Raw genomic sequence first — 23,674 nt, forward strand, 5'->3', positions numbered from 1 at the left:
GAGTTGCCTAAAGCACTAAAACCAATCCCCAGCCACTGTCTGTGTTCAGAGTCGTGGGCAATTAGAGAAAAGGTCCCAGTCGTGTCATCTGGCTGGCACCCTGCTCTTCTACCTCACTACCTTGGTTTCAACCTTTCATTTTATTTCTGTCACATAAACGTCTATTTCAGGGGACTGGTATCTGTGTTTTCTTTGTGTGTACAGCACATCACAAGACCCAGCTGAGCCCCTTTGCTATTCAATACCGTCACTTGGAGTTATTATTTGTAATCACGATTTCTCTTTTGAGGAAAATACTTAGCTCTATGTCATTTTCTCTAGATTCACAACAGCATCCCCTCTATTTACAGCTTATTAAACCAACCCTACCTCATCGCCACTGTAGGAGCATTGCTGGCTGCAGTTATATTTAGCAAGGAACAAACTGAGCCCGATTGATCCATCTAAACATAATTTCTTAATTTTTATTATTATTTTAAAATATCACAGCAGCTTAGAATACTTCTTGTTTTTTTCTGATTTCATTAGTTCCTTGAAAATGATGTCTGACCCCGAATTCGGAGAGCATTTGATCATGAACTCCGGCAGAAGCACAGTCTGTATTGCTATCGCTGCGAAGCTGCGGCGCTCCGGCGAGCAGCACGTACGGGGCAGGTGCCGCCCGCGGCCACTCATCCACAGCCTGCAACGGAGCGCACGGACTGATCAGCAGTGGTTGGTGCCCCCAGGAAACGGACTGGAAAACTGACGGAGCTTTCCGCAGGCCCTGGCACTGCGGCTGAGCACTCCCGACGCCCGGCAGAGCAGCCTTGCACCGTGCTCCGGTTAGCTCTGCGTCGCCGTGCGCCGCGCCGCTCTCACCGCCGATGACGGCAGAGAAACACGAGAAACATGCCAGTCCCGAAATCCAACAGAAGCCAACCACCTCCCCGGCAAACGGCAGCGTCTGACATGAGAACACCCGCGTGTTTCCTCCGAACTGAGGGACTCCATCAGGACGAGGCCGGATGCTCCGAGCTGGAGGAGGTTCTCCCCACGCACTGAAGAGCGCTATGCAAACTCCAGGGACAGAGCAACTTGTTCAAATGACATTTTAAACTTACAACCTGTTTTTGCAGATTGGGCTCATATGTTTTTCTGGAAAAAGAAACAAGCGGTATCTGCACAAAGCTCCTGGAGGCACCCATCGAGTTGTCACACAGGCCTGGAGCAATGGAAGTGCTAAACAAAACCAGAAAGTGCGAATGACGGCAAAGTGCCGATCAGTATTTACCGCTCAGTATCATAATGGGTTGAATTTTGTTTACTAGCAAAGAAATAGGTCAAGACAAACTTCAGGCTTAATAATTTCCAGCTGAATGGATTTTTCAAAAGGCAAAAATCTTTAGGGAAGTGCAGTATTCCACCCAAGGACCCTGGCTGTACAAGAACGTCATTCCGAGCATTTCCTACCGCCAGCAGACTTTGGGTTGTGTATTTCCAAATGCACACACGGTCACAGACCGGTGTCTGTTCTGATGTGCTCCTCCATTCCCCATCAACGCACACTCCTGGCTGTGAACTATCAGGCTGTTTTCATGATTTATTTATTTGAAGTTATCTGGCAGTAGCTAGAAAGTCAATAGGTGCATGTTAAAATGATTTTTCTTAATTATTTAAGGCTTCAGAAGATTAAAAAAAACCTTAACATGAATTGAGAATTCACTAAATAATGCTCAAAGACTAAGGACATCTACAGTCTTTTAAAAAATAAATAAGAGACCCGGCAAGCTACCTTTGTGAATAACCGTGAGAATAACTAAGATTGCTAGGAACAGTCTGCTGCTCCAGATTCAACCTGTTGCATATTGAGTAGAAAGTGTTGATGTTTGTACACCGACACTAACAGATAAGCAAGGATTAAGATGCATGGCCACCCTCTTCCCGCCTGGGGAGCTGCGATAGCGCCCACGGCGCGAGGAACGGGCGCTGTGCTGGTGAAGAGTGCTGTCACCGGGGGCTTTCTGAAACGGGGGCTGTTCCAAGGTGTCCTTAGGGCAGCTGAGCTCAGCACTTCAGAAGGCAACCGAGCACCAGCAGCTCCCAAAGCGGCTCCTGAGAGACAAACGGGCGTGAAGACGCAGTCGACATTCAGCAGCAAATGCATCCAGCTGGGATGGAGTAAAACATTTTACTACAAGAGCCCCATTCCGTGTACTCCTTATGAGTCAACTTCAGTTCATTATATAATGAGACTCTTCTAGTAAGATGAGAGAAATTATTATTGAGTAAATAAAATGTGGTGGTCTAGGAGGACAGAACAGCATCAACTGATCCAACGCTCGTTCTGCTCTACAGAGAAGTACATTAATACAACCCTTTGTCAATCACAAGTTCCAGAAGCTTTATACCAGGTGAGCTGATCGATGTTTAAAGACTGAGAAATCTCTTATCTAACAAATTTTCGGTTAGAACGTCCTCCTGTGCACAGCAACGCCTTTCACATACAACAGGAGTTCAGACTGTTCAGAATGACGCCAGAACGGACCCAGCAGCAGCTCCTCACACAAACACCACCAGCACAAATCTCAACTTGCTTTTGAAGTTATCGCACATCTCGCGTTTTCCCAGAACGTCAGTCGGGGCCTTGGAGGAAGGAAATTTGTTTCATACTTCGCAAGAAGTTTCCAGGACGTCCTGCATGCAAACTGCTGAGTGATTTTGATATCCTGCCCGCAGCAATTCGGAGACTGTGAGTCATTTCGAGAGATGAACAGGATATGACTGGCATGGTTACCACGTTGTTTAGCGATTTCATGAAGCCAGTTCTTCCAAACAGGCCGTAAGGGTTCTAACATGATATGGCAACTATTCCCCAGTACAGACAGAAAGAACTTGCCTCGAGGAGAGAAAACATTGCTGTCAAGCAACTTTTGCTGAAGACAAAAGACATGATGCACTTCATGCGCATGCGGAAAGAACCAAATTCAACTTTCGCAGGTAATGATAATCACAAAGTTTGATATAGTTTATCTATGATTAAGCAATTCAGCTCACAACAGCTGAGATGAATCGTGTGTTTGCCCAAGGGACAGCAATGCCCACGTTTCTAAGACAGTTGCCGATCTCCCATGGTTCACAACAGAGAAGGCAGCCTGTGGTCTTGGGCTGAAATCACAGAAGTACCAGCAGCACAGAGCAGGAGAAGAGAGCTGGAAGCTTCAAGCCCTCCGACTTGCTCCCTTCCTCGATGTCTCAGCCATCGACTGCTGACCCTCAGTCAGGGTCCGTGTGAGAAATGAGTTTGTGCAGGATCACTGGGTGACCTCGGGGAAAAGAAAATAAACAGTTCTCCTGTTTCTCAAACTTGGAAAGTAAAACATTTTTATAAAAGCTTTTTTAAAACTCTAAGTTTTCATTCAGCTCTTGCGAGATCCTCAAATTGTGTTTGAATAAGAAGCTTTTTTCCTTTTCTAGTGCTTAAGGAGAAGGCTGTAGGTACTGAGGAGCTCCTCAGGGGGCACAGCGGCCCGGCCTCCCCCCTCCAGACCCGGAGCACGCTGTTCACCCCAGCCCGAGGGGCCAGAGCCGCTTTAAAACAGGAGAATTGATTTGCTATTTGTATGTCTAACCCCCGATGAATCAGCTGCACAGGGAACAAGGAGTTCATATGCCTTGTATTTGGTCACAGATTGCCCGAAGCAGTCTTTATACAATACTTGCATAGAGCAAGCCCATTGAGAGGACAGACAGACACATTCCTCTTGCCTGGTCAGACTCCAGACCCTCGCAGTGAGGATGTGCAGAGGGTCAGTCAGATGTTCTGTCAGATCCCAGCACCGGTTTTCACAAGCACTCAGCACTTGTGACGAGCGAGCTCTGTGGCAGAGCCATGCAGAACTCTGGGAGAGCTGCTGGGAAAGAAAAGCCACAGAGGCTTTCCCATGAGAGGGAGACAGAATCCGCTGTCCAGCTTTCAGGTCGCTAGCTCAGGAGAACTGGTCTGTCTTTGCAGGGCCCAACATCACAAGACTTATCTTTGCTTCAGGAAGTCTCCTTTCTGTGAGGGTCTTCACGTGGCGCTGCAGCGCTCAGGACCCAAGGAATTCCACGCGTCCAGCTGTATTTTCACCGTGCTCAGCGCCCTGACTCGTGCTGGGCAGCGCGGCACGGGACACGCCCACGAGCAGGAGCAGGAGCAGGAGCGCTCTGGGCACCCTTCGCTTCAGAAGGAGAGTGGTAGAAGCTCATTGAAGAAGTCAGAACCACCAGATGAAATTAAATGTACAGCGTGTCAAGTTCCACAGAGAAGACATCTCCGGAAGAGATCTCAGTTGATGCCATGTATTTATGGAAGATATACATACGTATAAGATAAACGGATTCCATATGAGTGCTTAGGGTGAGGAGAGTACAAAACAGTAATAAATCACAGTAGGAATTTATCTGGAGAGCCAATAGGTCATGGGAAGCATGAGGAGTGAAGAGATCTCTAAGTTAAAGGATTTTTTAATAGGAAAGAAACAACGAATCATACACAAGAGACGTCACGGCGATAATGCAACCCGGAACAGCGATGATGTGCCCATTAAAAACCACAGGATGAATTTAAGCATCTAGAATGTAAATGTGCGAGAAGTTGTTACTGAAAACTAAGATAATGATGAGATCTTGAATTCAAAATAGCTGAAGTTACCCAAGACTCCTCGTACTACAGACATAACAAGGCCTAGCGCCTCGTTTATTTGGAGGTGGAAAGCAAACAGCAGCTTCACCACTGTTCTGTTCTTCCTACTGAACAAAGAGCGTTGGGAAGCCCCGAGCTGGCCAGCAGAGGGTTCAGCGCCGCGGCGGCCGCAGCCCAGCACCGGGACCTGCCCGCGCTGCAGCACCGACCGCGGCCCGGCTGCGGGCAGGGGGCTCCGCACCGCCAGCCTGCGCACAGCGCCAGCGGCACCGACCGGCCCCGCGGGCAGGGACGGCCGGAGACACCCCAGACGTCACTCTCTGCCAGCTTAAAACTCTCAAAATAGGGGATTTCAAGCAAAACCCACAGTGCTGCTTCCTGCGGGACCCGCTGCCCTGGAAGGCTTTCTCCTCCGACACGGACCACTTCAACTCCACAGGCTACAGCTACACACAGCCAGAAGATTCTTTTCTAATTATGTAATACCAACTGCAATTTCTGTATATTTTCCTCCTCTTTGGTGAACAAAGGTAAGGAAAACTGGTGTCTCTGGCCAGTCTTCTCCTTCATCAATAGCCAAGGAAAGAATTAGCTTAGAAACATTAGGCATTGTTGAGCATCTATCACTAAATTATTCCCATTGTCCCACAGAAGCTCTAACTTTTAAATTTTCTTCTTTGCCTTATATCCTTGGAAAGCTTCTCTTTTCACTCTTTAGCAATATTCCTTTTTTCTCCCTGTTTTATCGAGTACAATTACCATCTTAGTCCCACCTTACAAAGCTATCTATGCCAGTCATTTGGTTCAACGTCTGACTATTGGCATCCTCGTACACACATTCATAGTAACTGATATTTGTGATTCTTTCTTCTCTGCCCAACAGTCTTGACAACTCCAAGCTGTGAAGAGCCGTCCCATTCCACTGCGAAGGCTGCACGGCGCCCTCCTCCGCAGCACAGTACCCGGACACAGCAGGCAGCGATGGGGAGCTCAGGTTTCCTTCACTGCATTTTAAACCGGCCGTGGCGGTGCCTTTTTTAGTCCTTGGAAGATTGATGATGCCATTATTTGTAGTACTCAGCAATAAATCTCTGAGTTTAGGCTAAAGTGAGCACTTTTCCCTACTTTGTGTCTTCCATTACACTGTTATTCATCATGTTTAATCATTCATTTACCTCTGACTGCTGCTGCGCTTGGGGAGGATTGGCACACTATTGATTTTTGACTTTTCCCCTTTAGCAGCCGGGTAAAGGGCTTTGCGGCCGCTCAGCCAAAGGCGAGCGGGACAGGGGGCGGCAGAGCCTGGGAAACAGAAGGTAACAACGCGCTGGTGCGGCGAAATGAAATGAAATGAAAGCTCAAAGACAGCAAATTAAATAAACTGGAAATTAAAGTGGACACCACCAGGGACCACAGAGCACAAAGTGCTCCTCTGCCCAGCAAAACACCATCCTGGGAAAGAGGAGGCTGAGATTAAGCAGGAAGGTTTGCAACTTCAAATTCCCACAAAAAAGAAAACTGCTAAGCCATGTTTGGTTACAGAAGCGTTAGATAATGTAATTTGGCTGCTTATAAACCATTTTGTTCAGAGCCACTTAATCCCCCAGCAGCAAGCGCCCAACAGGAACAACGTGGGTAGGATTCCGAGAGCCGACTTATTTCCTGCTTCCCAGAAAACTGAGGTTTTTTAAGAAAGTTGGAAGAACTCCACACCTACCTTGAAACAATTGCAGATAAACCCTTAACTTCTGCTACAATAGCTAGCAAATTACGCAAAAAAACAGCAGATGTAAGTACAGTTATCATCTCCATAATGAACAGCATTTATATTCTGTAGAGGTAAAAAACGCACAAGACAGCCATCAGCTTCTTGTGTAATCCACTTACGCGTATGTTCTCTTTTCAGAAAGGAGGAACCGAAACCCAGAGGACTCGTGGACGTACCAATCCAAGAGCTGAAGTTCCTGTCCCTCTTCCCTGGGATCCTCAGCATCTTTCCTTTTGTTGGTGGCCCTTGATCTCATCATCCTGCCCTTACTTACGTCGCCCCAATTCCACTAAGCTCAGCATATCATACTGTGACTTAAACATTTCAGAAGTTGAATAGTTGTGTTAATAATTAAGGAACTTTGTTAAATGTCTTTGTTTGGAAGCACAGCTCAGAACTAATTCCTTCTCTTGGTTTGGGGCACTAATGGACTGAATGTCAGAAGTGCCGAGCGCTCCAGTGAGAGGTCATTGGAACCATAAATGCTGAGCACTTCTGAAAGTCAGGCCAGTGCCTTTCAGATTTTCTGTTATCATCTGAAACAGAGAGGGCACTACTGTTGAACAGACGAGTTCTTGGCACTGCGTGGCCTATACAAGGCACTGCCTTGAAACTGAGCACTGCAACAACAGAGAGAGAGGGAGGCAGGGCAGAGCACGCGCCGGTGACCACTCTGCAGCTGCGGATCAAAGTGCTGTTTTGGCAAAGGCCGCTGCAAACCTTCCAGCACAACCTACCTTGCCGTGTGAACCGGGAACACACCAGGTGTATCATCCACAGCATGACTCCAATCTGGCTCAAAGAATCCGCGAGAAGCAGCTCTGCTCTGAAAGATGGTGCTACTGCAGGGGAGCGCCTGTTCCCAGGCTTTGTTAATTGAACGGAGATCACAGATGAACTGTTTATGAAAGTGAAGTGGATCTTTTAAAATGTGATAAATGGCACAAGCTCAAGAAAGGAAAATCAATAAGGATGAATCTTTAAACACAGCACACAAGCCTGCATACGCGCACACAGCGCGGGGCACCTGGCCTGGCCAGCAGAGTGGGACCTTGGGAAGGAACTGCAAACCGAGTATTTCAAGACTGCACCATATATGCAAATTACTGGTCAATTTTCAAAGCCTTGCCCAATTACACCTACGAGTTCTCTGCATTGCCAGTTTCTCACAACCTGCTGCGTCAACACGTAACTTGATAACACAGGAACATGAAATTACAGTTTTGCTAATCCCTGAACACGAACAAGATTTACGAGCTCCTATATCCGTCTGAACACCCGGACAACACCTGGATTTTCCCAGGTTGGCTCACCGCTGCCTACCAAAGGGAAGGTGGTAAATTCACACACAGGAACAGCAACATGCTGCTTTAAGCAAACAAAACTGCAGATTTATGGTCTGTTGCTTGCTGCCCTAGGACAAATGACCTGTGATGACCACTTGTTACATGGTTGTCCTGTACGGTCACCCTGCGCAGGGCTGAACACACGCGGTGCTCCCGGAGCCTCTGGAGGTGCTGTGCCGATGCCCTGCAGAGCCGTCGACTTGATTCTGTGTCACCCTGCTGCTTACCGCCTTCACTTCTTCCATTCAACACCAAACACGGTGTGGACAAGAGCAAAACCTATTTGCCTGCATGACTTAAAACCAATATTCACCATTCTGGTTCAATTCTGCTGATTGCCCTGATTATAGCTCCCAGCAATGGGTTCCCCACACAGCCTGAAAGTCTGAGAAGAGCAGCAGCAAAATTAATGGAAACCAGGAATAGAATAATGGAAGCTTGTTAGTTACTCAGACCCCAAAGACCTTGAATTCCACAGTTCCTGGCTGGCACCGTGCACTGAATCCCAGAAACCGGCAGAGAGAACAGCGCGGGTGATGAAGCCCTCGGCATCACCCTGCACCCGCGCGGACCGCGCAGCGCGCCGGCTCACGCCAGGGCAGACTCTCAAGGATGTAACACATAAATATCTAAAGCAAAAATAATGAGTATTGAACATAATAAAGCAGACACATTCCACTGTGATAGTGCTAAATCATTACATTTGGAACAAGGGAACTCTCCTCCTACTCTGAGCACAGAGATAGCTGCAGAGACAGCAGGAAAAGGCTGTTCTACAGGCGAGGTTTTAACCACAGCTCCAAGACCGAGTAGCCAGAGTCACGGCACATCTGATTCTCAGTGCCCACAGGAATATTAACCAGCCAAGAGCATTTATTTGAGCGAACAGGTGCACGTCTGACACAGCCGAACAGAGAGCCCGCTCACTAACGGGGCGGCTGCTGCGCGGGCGCTGCCCTTGAGACGCAGCGCAGGTTTGTGCTGCTTTTCCAGTGCCTGCACACACCTCCCTGGAGTTTGGTCGCGCCTGGTGCAGACTCTGGGTGCAGCTTGGGAAAAGGAAACAGAACGCTCTTTTTGGCAAGGGACAGACTTCTAAAAGCACAGTGCTGAGCTCTGACACGACTGGGCTCTGCAGCACGGCTGATCACGGGCAGCATTTGGGATCCCTTAGATGAGAAAAAACCTGAGACACTTGCTTTAGAGTTTAAACGCTGCCCAGCAGACACACACTCTTCTATCAGCTGTCCGAACAAACACGCCGCTGTCCTGACACCTTCAGTATTTATTTTGCTGTGCAAATCAATTATTAAAACCTCTCTGTCATGAAAGACACCCCCTTTCCAGCATTCATTTCTCATTAATAGCAATATAAATGAACAATTCTATAAAACAAGCAGTATTTCCAATACGGCAAATTAGCTGAGAGAGGTAAATCACTGACACTCACTGACAAGAGGGTTTATGAATAATTAAGCAGCTGATACGCAGCTGCGTTACCGTGAGCCTCTTACTCAGATCGCCGTGTTCCCCAGCGTGGCACAGGCAGGACTTGGTTTCTGCAGTGTCAACAGACTCCAAATTAAATCCTCATTCTTCAGGGTACCAAGATTTACCCCTCTTTTTATGAGCTCAGATTATTATATTTAATGCTGAAAAATGTTCATTTTCTGCTTAAATTCACCAGATTACCGACAGGATTTCCTTAAAATTCTCTGTTGTTTACAACTTCCTTAAAATAAAATGCTATACAATCTTTAGGTAGAAATTAATGTCACTATTCCAGTCTTCAGAATAGTCATCTGAATGTTATCAGGCTCAAAGAATTCCCATTTCCACACACCGAGTGTGCCGCAGCAATCCTGGCCCGCGGTCATAGAGCTCCACATCATTCCCGCGTCTCCATGACCTCAAGCCCTGAACACCATCCCTGGTCTCTGCACACCGCCTGTCACTGTCAGCGCTGGGGTATCGACATCGTCTCTCTTTCAGGTTCTCTGCAGCCCTTTAATGACTGCGCCAATTAATAATGCATCATTTGTTCTCGTCTAGCTAATTTTAATTGTTGTAATTTGTGTCCCTAGACAATACTGGCACTACAGAGGGAATCTATAGCGCCGTGGCTGAGTTAGAAGATCACACTCTCAAGGTCCCTAGCAGATAAACAACACCATTCCAAGTTCATAGACATCATCTACAATTGACATCAATTACCGTTCAAGGAAACAAGTCATGACATTACAGGTAACAAACGGCTCGTTTCTGCGTCTGGAACAGAGGGACATGACCGGCAGGGCTCCGACAACTAACTACGGCTTCACAGACTGTGTTTCATGGAGATGCTCAGACGCTTTGAAAGGGAAAAAACAGCCTAAAATGAGCGAAGATAGTGGTTCTGCATTTCCTCAACAGGGCGAGGCTTACACCGCTATGCAGACGTCCTCAGAAATCCAGGAATAACTCCTCTGAGGTAGCATTAGACTATTGCTCTAGTGCTTTGATTTCTGAAGGATTGAGCGTAGCCTCCACACTACTGCCAGCAGCCTGAACCGCAGCAAAGCTCCAAGTCCTGAGAGCAGAACAGCTATGAAGACGTCTGCAGCCACTGAAACCGGCAGCTGCTGGCGCTGTGAAGAATTTTACTTTAATTAGAGCACTTTTGCAGTGCTTCTCATTATCCACAGGCTCAAGTAGAATCAGGTTCAAAGGCTGTGCAATTATCCCCTTGGTCTACAACGTAACTCAAGCTGTGCAAAATATTCACAGAGAAACCTGAAAGTTTTGAAAGGCGAAGTTTGCTCATCTTTATTCCGTTCCATTTTACTCCGCACAGCGGAGAACTTCTCGTTCGGGTGGTTTTGTGGGTGTTTTTTCTGTGTGCAGTACGGAAGGGTTGCTGCGTATTTATGAGTTAAAGAATATTAACCAAAGAAAACACATGAGCACAAACGCAACCACCACCACACTCCACACGCGGTGATACTGACCGTTAGCTAAGAGATTTGTTCTTGATAAAATGACATAAGACACTCTACAGCAGAGAAATAAGGATGCATTGCTAACATCACACATTCAGTTAAATCAAGATTACAGAATCTTGGAACCAACATTAAATCCAAATTAACCAATCATTTAAGCAGTTTCTCAGTCACGCTCCAAACAGAAGCACAACACAAAATTCCCAAGGCCACAAGTCCTCTGTACAAGAGGTAAAAACATATAAAGGCAACAATGGAGGAATAAAAACCAACCTCGTGATCAAGAAAGTCCAAATTCCTTCATACTAATGATTGGCAGATTTATGCTACTGTGAAGCGAAATATTTAAGAACAAACAAAACCACACCAGCTCTTTGGGTCCATGGGAGCGCAGGCACAGAGAAGCACAGAGCAGTTCCGCGGGTCGCTCAACGGGACAGCTCGGGCTCCTCCCTGCTGAGGGCTCCCCATCGCAGACGGGAGAGCGAGTGCCCCGATGCACGGGCTGAAAACCACACATCCCCAGGACGGGCACCGCCACCCACCGGTGCCTCCCCTGCCGCCCCTGTGCGGTCCCCTGCACCATCCTCTGCCTCAGCACCACGGGAAAGCAGCAGGTCCGTGCCCAAAACTGTCACTGCAAAGAGCAGAGCGATGAAACGCAGCCAACTGAATGCTAGAGCACTCAGAGAGCAAGAGAAGGGAATGGCAGACAGAAAGGAGATGTCTCCAATGCAAGAGAGAGGGAACACGAACAGCTTGTCTAAACAGAAACAGAGGTAATTAGCAAAAAAGCAGCACAGATGTTTGCTTCCCCGCTTCAATAAAAGGTAAATGGACTGATCTTTAAATAAGACACGCTTTAAAGATTCCAGCCTGGGCCACAGCTCACCTACAGTACTAATCACACTGATATGTCACCTGAATATCTTGTGAAGACCAGCATTCAGCACCAACGCACTGCAGCGTCTCACCCATAATGGTCATTCCTGTAACGTCCTTCCACGAGCTGGAGGTCTAACAGCAGGACCAGGGGGAGGCACACGGGCAGAAACACCCGTGCAAACGGTGAGGACCCCAGGGAGGAGACGGACAGACCGTATTTCCATTACGCTGCGCTGCTGTGTTACCAGACGCCCACAGCATCGCTTTCAAATCTGGAGCACAACTCAAACTGGTAATTGTCTCAAAGCACATGAAAAAGATTCGGTACTCCACGCAGAATACCGGGCACAGGACAGACTCTCTTCAGGGTATGCAAATGTGACATGATTCAAAAATCTGCATCTTAACAGATGATCTTAGTGACTTAGAGCACTGGAACCACCACCCTGATAGTTCCACAGAGTCCAGAGTGTGTTTGTTACTGCTTGATTGAGAAGCCACAGTGTCAACGAACTACATTCAGAATTTTAAATCCCTCCTGTCCACACCAGACCATCAATTGTCAGAAGTCAATACGTCTATTAAGCTTAATACAACTACACTGATTTACAATAACGCTTTCTTTTTCAAGTTTTCTCAGAAAACGAGCACTTTCTGTAAAGATCAACCATCAGAAAAATACTTGAAACTTTTGAACCGCCAGGAAAATACCCGCTTTCCATTATCTGAAAAAAGAGATTTCCTGGAAACTGAACAGAAAATTACTTTTTGCATACAAAAAGGAAACTTTGAGCTCTGCTCCCCAGGCAAAACTACTTATCAGTAAATAAACCTTGAACATGCCTACAAATCTCCTCACGGAATACAGGAGTGAATTTTAAGTGCCACAGAGACTTGGCAATTAACGGAGTACAAGAGGATTTTGTACTCACGAGGTCAGCAATCGGTCCGCTATAGGGGAATCTGAGGCGAGCAATCACGCTTCCAGTACCAGCAGCTGTAAAACATTACCGTGAACAAATTAGTGAGTGAGCCACCAGTGTACACGGTTTTGCTTTTATTTGCACATATAACTAGAACAGTCCACTCATTAAAATCAGACTTCAGGAACATAAGGCAAATCCCTTAATTTGAAGTTTCCTCCAAAGAGACAGCGGAAGAGCATCACCGTGTTCCCACTTCAAGGTACTGATTTATTCGGGACATGGCAAAATGTGCCACTGAGCTGGTACAGCGCTGTGTACCCCACTGTGGGAAGCGCTGCCACGCCGCCATTAACTGTCACCAAGTGAACACCCACCAGTATGACCAAGTTCTTTGGGTGAAGCATCACACAAAGATGATAACATCGCCGCCGAAGGAACCAAACCCCTTCACAAGACTAGCCACAAGCAGTCTTATCTCCTTTGTAGAATTAGTTTTACAAAACTCTGCTTGTACCTTTGGTGTCTCAGACATTCTTTTCTCCTTCAAAACACATTTATTCTGCTGTCACACTTCCCACGTGCAGTTGCCCCTCCAGCATTAAACAAGAACTGATATGCTACTCTGCTCACTTCCAAGTTCCTCTGTCACCGAGGCTGAATGGGCGTTGTATTTAGCAATGATGGTACTTGTGCATTCCAGAAAGAATTCAAACCTTTTTTAACTTGTTATTGCCAATACAAGCTGAGAAACAAAGACTCGGCCAGGCCGTCTGCGGTCAGCGATGGGCACGCGTGGTCCCGCAGGCTGCGACTGCCACGGCCCGAGAGCACCGCTGCCGCACGTCCAGTCTGCTCTGGACGGTTTGCATTTCCGATGACTCTTCCCTATCAGGACAACCTCCAGATCTGGTACGTATGTAGAATTTTCAAGCTCTGTTATAAGCAAAACCACAGGCAGTCACTTCTGATGCTACTACTTGTAGTGTTGCGTGCATGAGCAACCCCTGATCATTAAAAACCTGTTCAAATAAGCAACTGGGATCCATATTATTCACCCGCTGTGGTTTAGCTTTGAAGTCTAAATCGGGTCTTAAGAAAAGGTTACCCATGTGAGGAGAGAGATTTGAAATTTATAAGACTTTATAAAGTTACCATCCAGTCAATGTTATTAATTTGCATAGCAGAAGCAACAGCCTAACATCAGACAAAGCATGTTGCTTGAAGGGAAAGGAGGTTTAAAAATTGGCACCATGTTAAAAAAAAACCAATGCTTTACAAAAATAGTTTATTATTATACAAATCCCAGCTATTAAAGTGTCTTGAAACTTGTGTCAAACTTGGGACTTTTAACCAAAAGTTATCTAATATATTTTTAAAAACAAAGTTAAGTATGTATTAATCTCTTGATCACAGTCACTGTAGGGTCTATTACAGCCGACAAGAAACGCGAGCGTTGCTCCTCCTGCGAAAGGGGTGCGACTACAGTGAACTTCCCTGCTTCCCTCTCGAGAGCGACCCTTTGCAGGGGAGTGCATTACGTGTTTGCCAGGGAGCGTCAGCGCCCCTTCCAGACAGAACTGAAAGGTTTTGCCGTGAAAATGGCCATCTTTTCCAACACATACTGCAGGATCTTGCAGAAGGCTACGAGCTCTCCTTTGAGCTCCCAGCTAGTGCAACTCTTCTAATATCTTATAAAAAATACTGGACCCAAGCCATAGTGACCTCTTCACACTTGAGGCTGTTCATGGATCCTATTTCGTGGCTCATTCAAAAGGAAGATTAGAAGGACTTTTTCCATTTCATATATTAAATGGTTTAATTCACAAGGGATTTGTGTCAATGTAAGTATCCAAAAATAGCATGCTTCCTGCATAGAAGGTATTTTTTCACCCCAGTTAAGCCACGCTGCCCCCCTACATGGCGCCTGCATTGCCGGCGCTGCTCCAGGATCCACAGCACAGCCCTGTACCCCGGGAACTGCTCAGCCCGGATCTTCAAACCTAACTCCTGCTCCCTAACAAAACGAGAAACCACAATTAACTCATCATGTCATTAATGATAATGTGTCCACAGAAAGAAGAAAGATCTCAGCAAAATTTACAAAGAACTTGGATATTAAAACAACCTAAAGAATTTACAGTTGTGTCCTCTTAGTAAGGACTGAAACTAACGTCTATGATGACTCCTGCAGAAGGCAGTACCAAGTATTTCTGGTTCAGGGTGAAAAAAGATCATATTTACATTCAATTCTGTTGAGCTTTGCTGCAATGTGTCTTATCCTGGTGACACATACCAGAGGAGCCTAAATAACTGAGACCTCTGACATGCCCTTTGTCTCCCAAACCCGCTCCTGCTGCAGTGCCGACCTCAGCACCACGCTGGTGAATCTGGGCTCTCTTCCACTTCACAAGCTGAACCAGCAGAACTGAAGCCTATAAATAACGCGCTAAGTAACTTTCAAAGGAAGATGTAAACAGTTTACAGCCAAATTCTATTTTCATACTGCTCGTACTCTTGGTTGTATTATGTGTACTTACAGCTTTTGATGAGTAATATGGTAAACTGTACCCAGCTATTGTCTTGCACTATTAAGACATATAATACACTGATTAGCCCATAAATTTTATTTACAATTTTTGTCCAGCAGGGATGTATTTCATTCTTTACGCAGCTGTTACTATAGTAAATCATCACAGAAGGCAAACACACAATACTGCATTAGATTCGGATAATCTGCTGCTGAGTTGTCCCAAGAGAAAAGCAAAGGAGAAGCCTGTGCTTGCTGAGACCCGCGGTTCCTCGGCAGCAACACGCGCCCGTCACCCTCCTGTAGTGCTGGTTCTGACAGAAGGTGACAGCTTAGTAGTTCCGTCAGCCAGCGTGGGGCCTTTTCCCCTCTCTCAACAGCAAAGGCTGTGTCAGGAGGAGCTAAGTGCCATGTCTGCTTGGCTGGTACAATGTGCTACGTCCGATTGGGTTCATGTGTTTAGATGGCGACGCTGCGCAGCCAAACCAGCTCCAGAAACCAAGCACGGTGAGCGCGCTACAGCATCCCGAACCGAGCAGAGCCAATTCACCCAGCTGCTCACCGGGCGCTCCTAATTACAGAGGCCAGGGAAAGGGAGCATTGAACTGGGACTCCTGGAAGTGGCTGAGAACATAGAACTGCGGCTGAAGTCAGCTTGGAGCTGGAATCCACATTAAAGCTAACGGCAACCTCCGCACAGGACTGGGCGTTTCTGTGTGTGTCATCGCAACACTGAAGAAAGCTGCTTACATCCATCGTATTTTGGCTATTTCAAGAAATTTAGTTCAGCCATACTACTAAAAAATTGTTTCCAGTGCAACAAATGCTACTCACACCCAATGACAGCTGGCACCACGGTCCCTCCAGTGCTCCCTCCTCTCCCTCTGACTGCAAACACCTCCCCTTCTCCTGAGCTGACAAACTGGGATCTTTTCTGCACATGGTTACAGTCTCTCCCAACCGCTGACAACTCAAGGAGAGGCCGACCTAATAAATCACTCAGTACGAAAGAGCTGCTCAAGCCGCAACGACCTGAAGCCGCCGGTGAATTCTGACGTGCCCGCACCCTCCCTCAAAGCGGTGAAATATCCTGCACGTATGCACAGAGAGCGGCTCTCCAGACCAGCGGGGCTACCGGAACACGGGGTTAAGAACGAAGCGCAGGAACTGGGGATCAGCAGGGATAATTCATTTTTCCTGAAGGACTGCAAGACTGCCATTGATTTCCTTGCAGTGCACAGAATGTACTAGAGGAGCCACCTCAACTAAAACAGATGTTCAAATGCCAACTCTGCTTGTCTTTTAATCACATGCTTTGCATATTGATTTTGATATAAACGTGTATTATGGAGTATGGTATTTTTATTGTGAAAAATCCTTTAAGAAAAAAGGATCATTTGGGGAAAAAAACTCCAGTGTCCACGTTATTCTGTGGACATTAACAGGTGCCTCCACATTTTCCACAAGTTGTAACAACAATTGGCTTTTCTACAACTTAAGCAGACATTTGTCTTCCAAAATATCAGACCAGTTAGAGGTATTTTTCTATAGGACACTATCTCCTGTTTCTTGTTAATTTGTTATTGCGAAGTTTCAATTTAAACTAGAATGTGATTATATTAAGATCCAACGCAGAGCTCCCAAAAGCTTGATGCTACCTTCTTACCATAGCTATCTTGGTCTATGGCCTAGAAGATATAACATTTGAAGGAAATGAGACAGTGAATGGTGTTATCAATCGCAGTTTTATAAGTATTTTGGGGAGCACCTGGAATACAACGTTCTTCACAATAAGCTGGCAGTGAAAGGCAGCTACTTTCGAAACCAAGGGTGGTAGCAAAACACTGTGATAGAGAACACACAAAACAGAATGACAGAAAAATATTCTGGCCTCAGAGATCCTGATACCAGGCAGAACAGAGCGTTTGCAGTGTTTCGTTTCCATCGGTACCATCAAAAAATTACTGGTTTATTTAAACAAGAACACAGGTATAATCTAGGTCTACATATCAGAACCAATAGGGATAATCTATAAAATACAATGCACACACTTCCCCCCCACCTTCATCCCCGTCACCACACTCATTCGATGTGAACAACTGAACAGAAAGGACACTACTCTGGTCTTTAATCTCCTATCCTTGCTGACAATGTTCAGCTCTGACCCCTTTTTTAGCCACCAGGATGAAATATGTTCGATGGCTTAATTAGTGAAGTACAAAACAGAGTTCCACCAAGAAGAGGCTCTCACTGAACCCAGCAAACGCTCAAGCAATTCTGGAGCAGGAGAACGGGGCTATCGAGGAAACAGCACTCAAGTTCAAGCAAGGACGAAGCGGATGAAATGATCTGCAGGCTGCGGGTGACCCTGTTCCATCCGTCACCATTGACTCAGACAGCCAAAACCACCTTCGGCATGTTCCTTCCAGTTACAGATGACAGGATGACTCAGTCTGATCCCCTCAACAGTAAACAGCTACCAGCCAGGGACAACAAACCAAAGAGCTCGCAGGACCCGTTTGGCATCCTGTATTGCACCTAGCTCTCCCTTTTCGAGCTGGGCAGTGCTTCCAGAACCCAGCTCTGTACCAGCTAGCACTCTGTACTGGGTGACGCCGTCTCTGCTGGACGAGCACCGCAATAATCTGTAAGACCCCCAGCTGTAAGCGCGGGGTCTCCCCACAGCCGCGCTGCCGCCCCGCAGGCTGCGCTCCCCGCGGGGCCAGAGCTGCCCCAGGGACAACGCCCACACCACACACGGGTTTCCCCCTCCCCGCTCGGGTCCTGCCGTGCCAGCCCCGCCGCTGCCTGCTCCGGGCGGCTGCGCTGTCCTGCCACGGGGAACCGCCCTTTCCAGCAAAGCGATGCAGACGGCTCATATGACAAACACTGATCTGATGTATAATAGCATTACGTAAAAGTTTTCACAAACTGCTTCATTCATTTTATTCTTTTTCTGCTGCATATAAAAAGATGTTGCAAAATCAAGTTTTATTTTTCAAATATAGTTAAAGCATCTGTTAATAAGTTATTTTAAGAGTTATTCCTGCCCACAAACACCACAGTAAATAGAATTTGCACTGTTAGAATGATGTTTTGGGCCTCACTCTCCCAATATTCTCTAAATTGTCAAGGATGCTACAAATATAAAATAAAACATCTAACAGCCTACACTATTTACTAGGCTGGCATTATATACTATTTCCTTATCAAAAGGCAATAACTCCTAAAAACATTTTAAAGCTCAAGGAAGCTGTTATTAAAATAAGATTTATATGGTATAAACTCTTCATGATTTCATCCCTAGAGTGTGAAATTAGTGATTGAGGCCAGAAAGATTTCATGGGAACTTAATCTGAGTGCAGTGCTATTGCAAAGGATTTGCAGTTCTGGTCTCTTTGCCAAATCCTATGTATTTGCAAGCTGCTGTAGTTACTCATGCAAAGCGACAGATAATCAACAGCGTCTAAAGCTTTTTTACATTTATATTGAACACGGAGCTCTCTTCTCTCTATCAGCGTGTACCTAATACCTTGGGCATGGCAAGGTCCTGTCTGAACTAAGCACTGGGAAAGCTCCTAACGCCACAAGTCTAAAACGTTTCTGATCTCATGTTTTAATAAAATTCTGGAAATCCCTGAGTTCTATTTGCAGCCAACATGAGGAAAAGACGCAGCAGAAAGAAGGCAGAGTTAAAAACTTGAAGTTCGGTGTGCAAGCGAATGGTCAGCATTTGCTTTTTAATTGTTTATAGGTTTTGTGCACTCATTTAATAACACTTCACATTAAATTCAAAGCAATGAATTCAAATTTTCATAACACACCTTTCATCACACTGAAAGATACGGATCCCTTGGACAAACGGCCACAGGTAGAGCCACCCCGAGACTCACAAGGCTGCTCCGCACAGCCAGCCTGGCAGCCAGCGCCAGCACACACACTCAGCTGCGGCTCCGCCGAGCGAGCCGGCTCAGCGGCTACTGAGCCAAAAGCGAAGGCTTCCCAGACCTCACACCCATCACACACCACAGCGTCTCCCGTCCTGCTCTTCGAGATTCACCAGCTGCACGTGAAACACAGCATCTGAGAGCAAAAGCAGCCCCAGCGCTGCGCAGCAGCAGGGACCAGTGCCCAGCCCGGCACAGCCCGGCACGGCACGGCCCGGCACGGCACAGCCTGTCCCGCCCAGCCCACCCGGCACGGCACAGCCCGGCACGGCACAGCCCGGCACGGCACAGCCTGTCCCGCCCAGCCCACCCGGCACGGCACAGCCCGGCACGGCACAGCCCGGCACGGCACAGCCTGTCCCGCCCAGCCCACCCGGCACGGCACAGCCCGGCCCGGCCCGGCACAGCCTGTCCCACCCAGCCCGCCCAGCACAGCCCGGCACAGCCCAGCCTGTCCCGCCCAGTCCGGCCCAGCCCGCTCAGCCCAGCCCATCCGCACACACCAAATCATTTCAATGCAAACTCCAGGAGCCTGCACACAAAGATCTGAAGCGGTTTACTTGTGCTACAAGCACCACCACCAACAGGTGTACCTGTCCAAACGCTGACTTTTCCTGCATGGTAAACAACACATCTTCAGAAAGGGTCTAAAGAGGTAAGAGCGAGCACATTTGCTCTTTGTATTGAAGCACCCTTGTGCAACTGTACTGAAGTCACTGGACTCCAAATTAACGCCAGGGCAATAACAGAATACGGCATAAAAGAGAGATTAAATTTGGAATTAACCGCTACCTCTCCCCCCAACTTCCAAACCAATCATTTTTCCATATATCTTCTTTTCCACTTGCACAGTTTTACTCTGACAGGTATTATGGAAAAGTGACAATTGCAGGCTGCGAGTCAGCTGGATGGGGAAAGGAGTCAAGTTATTCTATATTTATATTCAAGGGCTGAAACTATGAAAACAGATTCAACAAGATTTGACAGTCATGCTCTATTCTGTCTCTAAATATTCTGAGTAAGGTATTGCTTTTGCATCACTTCTGTCACTGATTTCTTATTAAACTTAAGACAATAAAGAGATACCATTGAGCTTTGGATATGAAACAGCTGAAAAGTATGCTCACTCTCTTACAAAAGCTTGTGATTTGGTCCCTCTCAGCCACTAACCAAGAAAAGCAATTCCCCTATAGATTTATGAATAAGGGAATTACACTGTGTGTAATTCCAATCTTCTCAGTCACAGTTGCTTTTTCCTCTAGCGGTAGGAATACTCAGAGGTGAAACAGGGAAAGGACCCATGGAGACCACCAGCAAGTCTGAAATCCTGTTAAACCGCTAACAATACCAAAACTAACAGAGCCTGACAGAATAAGCTCGTAAGCAGAAGAGACGGGGACTAAGCCGTGGGGCACTGCAGCTCCCTTTGCACGCAGAACTCCCGGGGCTCTCGGATGGCGGACAGAGTCTGCATTTTCAAAGCGCTCCAGTCAGTAAACGAGGAGAGAGTCAACACTCATTTTGTTTGGGCTTCATTTTCATAAAAAGCAAAACAACTCAGAGGTTACGTTCTCCTTGTTTCTTTGCCACATGCACCCCCCAAAAACACCACCACAAACCAAACCAAAACACCACCACGCACAACAGAAAAACCCACAACCACAGGGGAAGAGAGGACACTTTTCATCATTGAGGTTCAGGCACAAAGGCACACTGTAACAACATAAACTGCACCTTCACAATTCCCCCCACCTTCCCCAAGAGGAGCGGGCTCCAACACCCAGCAGCACGCGCTGCGGTGGATCCTTTACGGACACGGCTCCTCGAAGAGAGGAAGCAATTGGTTTAACCAGCAGGCAGAATACGTGCACGCTCCTGTTCCGGCGGCTGTGGTTGCACAGCAGGTGATAAAGCTCGTACAGTCTTGTCTCGGGAAGGGATTTTTCATGTTTAAGTTATTTTCCAGGGAACAGGGAAATGAGGACAGATAACCCGAGATCGCCCGTTTCCCCAGCTGGTGGAAGGAGCTGTCTCCAGCAAAACTGCAGAATGCACCCAAGGCACCGACGCTGCTCATCGCGTGTGGTGCTTTACAGAGCAAGTCCCCAAGGATCTGTTCACACAAAATTCTCCTCTCCCTCCCAGCGGTGCACATTTTTAACACATGATCTTCACACAGTGATTCTTAGGTCCTGAAAAGCCCCTAAATAAAGCTGACAAGCGTCTGAACAAGCGTCCTACAGCTCAGCAGGACAGCGCAGGCTTCCCCAGCCCCGCTCCCACCGCACGCGTTCACACGGGCAGCGCGGACTCCGGAGCGTGGCAGAACCGCCTCCGCTGCCCCCCAGGCGGCTGCAGCACCGCTCCAGGCTGAGCACGCCCTGCTCCGCCAGCACCCGCTCGCTTGTTCATGGGCAAACAAAATATAAGAAAGCATTTCATTCCCAAAGGAAATGTATAGCAGATCTCCGAGGAACAGGCAGAGCAGAGAGAGTTGGCTCCAGAACAGCCTTTTCTCAAGGCCTCAACCTGTAAGCACAAGTGCTCCATATGTCAGAAAAGGGGTTGTTTTGGACTACACATTGCTCAAAACACCCTTCACGCAGACATTATGGACTGTTAATACAAATGGGTATGGATAATCAGTCCACCTTGCTCTGCTGGTTGTTGAATCAGTGTAGCTTCATTTCCTGAAGAAGAATGTATATTTCATAGACAAGCCCACCCAGCTGCCAGAGGATCCTATTTGCATCGGGAAAAGTGGTGCTCGGATCCGCCCTTCGACAAGATCTTCATTATTATTATTTTACGGTTATATTCAGATTTATTTGCATAACGCAACCATGCAATAATAAAACCACATCAGTTGCAGACTTCCTGCCAGTGTCTGTACTGGTTCCAGGTTCATTTAAAGCTCACAGAAGAGGAAGCCTCTGGGCAGCTGCCAACAATAACGTCCCTGCACGTTAAGCAAATAGTTTGTTTCCTCCACAGGAGACAGATCAATACTGAGAAACAAAAACAAAAGCAGGGAAAGCTAAAAGCTTAGTCATGTAAATCAGGGTGGAGGAAAATGAAAGAAACCCCTCATTGGCATTCTACAACTTCTGCAGACCCCCACGGCCCATTAGCTAATTTCTATTAAAACACACAGCTCCAGAATAATAAACGCCAGTGGCACATTTCTAAAGGTTTGTGGCAACTGAAGTAAACATGTCCCTGTTCCCAGGACACCAAGAGACAGAAAATTAACCAGAGGTTAACTGGGTCATTAGCTGGAGCACAATATAGGTCACTGCAGATTTAATTTAGTTCGTATTCAGCTAAAGAATCAAATACAGCAACCAGTTCTCACAGCAGGAAAACAAGTAACTTATCAGCACGTTAACGTATCTTGGATACCAAGGCACCAAGTCTGCCACCATGATTCATACTACTTCAACTAATTTCACATTATTTTGATGAAACAAAATACAGTGTATAAACACACATGCATGCAGTTTAAATGGTTCTGAATGCAAACAGGCAAACACACACAAATCCAGAATATTTAACACTGCATACAGTCTACACGGGCTGCTTTGTTTCACACTGCAAAATATTCAAGGAAGTAATTGATACCCAAGTCTAAAAAATGTTATATGGTTTAACAAAAAGCCTGAAATAGCGGGTTTTAATGAGAGTTTGATCAGGACTTAACCTACACATACAGAAGTATTTGCCTCAATACAGACTTTTATGAACAAAATACCTCAAGAGCTATAACGGGAAGAGTCTAATAGCCCAAGCATTGCGAGAATTGACAATACTGAACAGATTAAACATCCAGGACTGGTTTGTATCCAATAGATTTGCATCGTCTTAGGAAAGTCTGTGCTAATGAAAAGGGTTCAGAAAGACTGCATGAATTACCAAGCAAGCCACGGCTACATCAGGTTTAATTAAGAGAGCATCACCCTGGTCCGTCAGGAGTACTAAAACTGCCTTAATTGCCATGGCTGCTGCCGTGTTCATAACCAGTCTCCTTTCTTAACATTTTCTCCTTTTTGTTGCTGTATAAGAGAAAACACATCAGAAAAGACTGCAGACGAGGTGCACTAGTAGCTATACATAGACAACAAACACAAGCAGCTGAATGGTGGGAGTGCATGGGTCAGACCTCTAGGTGCACCATATGACACTAAAACTCTGAGGTATAGACGAACTGATTGTTTTCTTCAAAGAAACCATCTTAATCTGAAATACCACCTTTCCAATAAAAGTAACAAGCAGGTATAGCGATTCAGTGCCAAACTCCTGCTCAGTCTAGAATTCAAAGTCAAAGCGAAAAATAATTCAAAGTTAAATCAATGCTAGACTGGAGAATAACTTCAGCAACACAGGTGCTGTATTTTGACACAGGTATCTGGCGACCCCAGCACCCAGCAAATCATTTAAAGTACATCAGTAAAGCACAAGGCAACTACTTCTTTACCACAACTGACTCTGAGAATTCAACAATTCTGCTTGAATATTGTTGCTTCATCTAAATTGTGTTTTTAAAAGTGCATATAATTAATCAAGACCTGAATCACAGAATGAAACAGCAACAGTTCCATCTGTTCAAACAAGGTGTTTTTGTACATAAAGAT

The 23,674-nt window shown here is 46.5% G+C and overlaps 1 protein-coding gene across 6 annotated transcripts in view; it reads right to left on the reverse strand.

Annotated features, from left to right (window-relative positions):
- Positions 1-23,674, reverse strand: part of SULF2 (sulfatase 2) — a 98,516-nt gene that overhangs the window by 64,463 nt on the left and 10,379 nt on the right. For 3 of the 6 annotated variants that reach the window (XM_071815466.1, XM_065849654.2, XM_071815465.1), the window contains exon 2: positions 12,576-12,640. The exons of the other annotated variants lie outside the window; for them this stretch is intronic. The gene's annotated coding sequence lies outside the window, so the exon portion shown is untranslated. The remainder of the gene's footprint in view (positions 1-12,575; positions 12,641-23,674) is intronic. 6 annotated transcript variants of the gene reach the window in all.

This window comes from Patagioenas fasciata, chromosome 16 (genome assembly GCF_037038585.1).
Source record: "Patagioenas fasciata isolate bPatFas1 chromosome 16, bPatFas1.hap1, whole genome shotgun sequence".
NCBI classification, from domain to species: Eukaryota; Metazoa; Chordata; class Aves; order Columbiformes; family Columbidae; genus Patagioenas; species Patagioenas fasciata.